The sequence below is a fragment of the Octodon degus genome, unplaced genomic scaffold, assembly GCF_000260255.1.
Source record: "Octodon degus isolate 3935 unplaced genomic scaffold, OctDeg1.0 scaffold00127, whole genome shotgun sequence".
Taxonomy (NCBI): Eukaryota; Metazoa; Chordata; class Mammalia; order Rodentia; family Octodontidae; genus Octodon; species Octodon degus.
Genome location: NW_004524703.1, coordinates 1,684,581 through 1,688,883, shown reverse-complemented (window position 1 = coordinate 1,688,883; position 4,303 = coordinate 1,684,581). Strand labels below are relative to the sequence as shown.

The 4,303-nt window shown below is 43.3% G+C and overlaps 1 pseudogene; it reads right to left on the bottom strand.

Moving 5' to 3' along the window:
• Positions 1–3,293: 3,293 nt before the first annotated feature.
• LOC101587881 lies at positions 3,294–3,830 on the bottom strand (annotated as a pseudogene).
• Positions 3,831–4,303: the final 473 nt, after the last annotated feature.

Below are 4,303 nucleotides of genomic sequence, written 5' to 3'. Positions count from 1 at the left end.
AAGTGGCCTTGAGCTCTCATGGACATGCCTGCATCAGCTTTCTGAGTGCTGATGGGATTATGGGCATGTGCCTATGCCACGCCTGACTTTTTCTTGGGGAGGGGGGGATGAATTTTAAAAGCTAGTCCCACAAATACCACAAAGAGAAGGTACCACTGCCTTTCTAACGTGGGCATGCTATGAAGTTGCTCATGACAACTTTAAGATTCTTGTTTATATTAAGGATCTCCCAAGCCACACATTTAAGATTGTTAGGCTTTTATTTATTTCAAAATACTGTGATAGGCTTCTCAAATCTTTGGGGATACTAAAGAGGTTTATAGTCAAGTTCTCAGTTTCACCTCTAGGCCCTGTTCTCTTAACATTAAACTTGCTCTTGGCCTAAAAGCCCTTTCTTAATGTTAACATTGTATTTCCTTGAAAGTCTCAAAATTTAAAAGGAAAAAAAAAGGTTGAATTTGAATGAGAAAATCTTGGATGCTGTTTTTTTCCTTAATTTATTTTTCTTAGACAGGATCTCACTATGCAGTTCAGGCTGCACTTGACTCACTGTGTAGCCCAGGCTGATATCAGACTCACTGTGATCCTTCTGCCTCAGCCTCCTGAGTGCTGGGATTACAGGCATGCACCTCTTCATCCACTTTAGTATTTTTTATTATGCCAAAAAGCCATACACTGTCAGGCCCAGCGAGATAGCTCAGCAGACTAAGAGCCTGCTTAGACAAGCACAGGGACTGGGATTCGATCCCCGGCACCACATGCCACACCGGCCCATACCCAGGCCTGTTGAGTGGGCCACCAAGACAGGGCATGGTGAAATACGCCTATGATCCCAGTGCTGGGGAGACTAAAAACAAGGGGATCACTACGAGTCCAAGTTGCATAGTTAGACCCTGTACCAAATACATTAAAAAAAAAAAAGCCACATACTATATTTCGCCCTCCTGGCAGTTTGCAAGGGCATAGCACAATATTGTCAAATATGTGCACCTTATTCTACATGATACCCAGAACTCCCTACCCTGCATAATTGAAACTGCACATTCCTGCCCCAAATAACAGCTCCCCACCTTCACTCCCACTGGCCTGGTAACCACTGCTCTACTTTCTACATCTGTTGTTGTGGTTATATACTTTAGGTCCCTCATATAGGTGGCATCATATAGCACTGTGTGCATGTGCCACTGATTCGACTTACTACAGTGGCCTCAAGGTTTATCAGTGTTGTAATATGACAGGACTTCCTTCCTTTTAAAGGTCAAATAATATTCCCCTGTGTGGACATTTTATTTACTCATCTGTTGAGGGCATTCGGTCGCCTCCCCTTCTTGGCTACTGTGAACAATGCTGTGAAGAACACAGGTGTGCAAATATCTTCTTGAGATTCCTTTTATTTTTTTCTGTTCATACAGGGTCTCACTATGTAGTTCAGGCTGGCCTTGAACTCTCTATGTAGCCTATCCTGGCTTAGACCTCAAGGTGTTCTTCCTGCCTTATCCTTGTGCGTGCTGGGATTACAGTCAAGTACCACCATGGCTGGCTCATTTTTAGTTGTTTTGGACACATACCCAGAAGCAGGACTGCTGAGTCATACAGTAGCTCTATTTTTACTTTTGCTAATCTTTAATAGGTAGCAACTCTTTCTTTTGCTTGTCTCTATCTGTGCCTAATGATAAGCAGCTTAAAAGAACTAGGTGACACTTGTGACAGCTGCCTGGAAAGCTCCTTAGTTGGATCTACCTGTTCATTAGACACATTATCTATTCCATGTTACCACAGGCAAAACTCTGCCAAATATTCCATCATGCAACACGTGCTCCTTCATCCAGCTTCTGAGCGCAGTCCACTCTTTCTCTCTTAGCACCCACAGTAGCTTCTCTGAGGGTCATGGGGCTCCATAATGGTATGTTAGGGTTCACATCTCCATGTCCCCAAAGCCAAGTGCAGTCACAGGCTGGGATTTGGGGAAGAGACTGGATCATGGGGTGACATACTGAGCAGTGGATGAGTCCGCAGTCCCTCCCCTAATTCCTCTTACTCTCCACTCTCAGGCTAGGATCTTGTCATGTAGTTCAGACCAGCCTTGAACTCACTATGTAACCCAAGCTGGCCTCCAACTCTTGGCGATTCTCCTGCCTCAGCCTCCCAGGTGCTGGGATTACAGGTGTGTGCCATCAGGCCTGGCTAAACTTGTCTTCTTTTAAATTATGAGTGTTGGATATTTTGTCCCAGGGACAAGGAAACTCTTTTGCCTTCTCTGGCTATAGTAGCCCCCACCTACAGTTACCAAATCACATTGGTTCCATCCCTGCATAACAAATCACCCAAGTCTTAATGCCTTTCACGCATGATCATTTCCTTACAGTTTCTCCTGGTTTGGGAGTGTTAGATGAGCTCAGGCTTAGACTCTCAGATGAAGTAAGACTGGAGCTGGACTTGCGTCTGCAGCTGTCAGCTGTCAGTTGGGCCCTCGCCTGCCATTAGCTGGAACACTTACAGATGCATCTGGTCACCTCGGGTCCTGGTCCATGGCGCTGAAATAATTCAAGGGCACACACCTCACACAGACAGACCTGGCCAGGCTTGTTGTTTTGTATGATTGCACCTTGGAAGTTGCATCACCCAGGTCATCACAAACACTGCAGTGAGCGATAAGGACCCTTCACCTCTTGACTGGGGTAGAAGCAAATTTCTGGGAGGTTGGAGATCATACTGAAGTCATTTTTGGAATGGACAGAAATCTGCCCCCGGCCCATCTGATGGCCATTCAGTTCCCAACTCCAGCACAGCCATCTGCTCCAAGACCAGGAATGGGATTCTCTATACTCACAGCAGCAGCTGAGGAGAGGTTTCAGTTTGATTCTACCCAAAGTGGCACCACGGCCTGGACTGTTGGGGAGCAGGGAAGTGGTCACTGAACCCAGGGCTTGCACCCTGAGCTACATCCCCAGCCCTTTTTTTTTAAATATATAAATACTTTATTTCAATTAGAAGGTACAATCTCTCAGGGTTTTCATAGTTTAAAAAGCTACAATCACATGTTGAAACTACATTTAAAAATAAAAACAGGGGCCAGGGAGATGGCTCAGTGGAATAAGCGCTTCCCTGGCAAGTGTAAGGGCCTGAGTTCAATCCCCGGTTCTGAAAAAAACAAAAACAAACAAAACAAAAAAAAAAAAACAAAAGAAAACCACAACAGCGCTGTAAATGGAAATGCTTGACTTTGACCATCCACATTTCTGCGCAGCCCTTACAGAATCTGCACAAAGGATTCTCTTCTCTCTTTGCTCTGGTTAATTGTTCTTGTATGTAAGTTGCTTTCTATTCCAATATATCCAGATGGAGGTAACTCCGTTTTTACTGAAAACTCTTAGCCATGCTTTGAGGTTTGGTCCTAACAAACATAAACAAGGTACAGTAGTAAAAGTAGACAAAATAACTGCAAATAGAAATGTTTCCAACACCAACTCAATGAGTGGTGCTCCATATAGAACAAAAATCACATGGAAGGAGAAACAAGACACAAGAAAGTAGATACAGCATTTCAAAAGTCTGGTTACATTATGTGATAATGAACTTCTTTTAGAAGATGCATTTGGCTTTGGTACTAAATATAATGTAAGATTGACTGAAGTTACACAAAGAGAACAGATGCACAACCATGTCAAGTGTGTGTCCAATATTGAGAAATTCTCCAGGAAGAATGATGGAAGAAAGACACTTAGAATCACCAAAAATATGCATAAAAAATGAGCATACAGTAGTGTCTTGGTATCAGTTTCTTTCATGTTGTTTTTGTGGTTGGCTATCTAACTCTCCTGCCCGCGGAAGGCAAGGAGGAGTCACAGCCTCCCACCATCAAGTACCCCAAGGCCTATGAAGAGATAGGATCCTCTGAAACTGCTAAATTGATGGAGTTGGACAGCAATTGATGATTCTCTTGACTCTGCCTCACAGAGAGCTGGAATCGTAGATGTGAGAAGTCTGGTTAAGAGCGAATCAGTGAAACTGGCCTTATGGGATGTGGGGATGGGGACATCTCAGAAGAACCCTCATCAGAGAAATCTGATGGTCACAGTTTCCTTTTTTTAATTTTTATTGAGAATTAATATGAATGAGACAGTTTCAAAGCTGATTAATAGGACAGTTTCGATAATCAATACATTGTACATTGTTATCTTCTTAGTGGTTATCCATAGTACAGGAAGCAGACAGGATATCCTGTCCAAACACTATTAGTACACCTCTTTCTTCTCATTGAATTAAGCAAAAGTAGCTGTCTATCTATCCTAACTATTTTGTA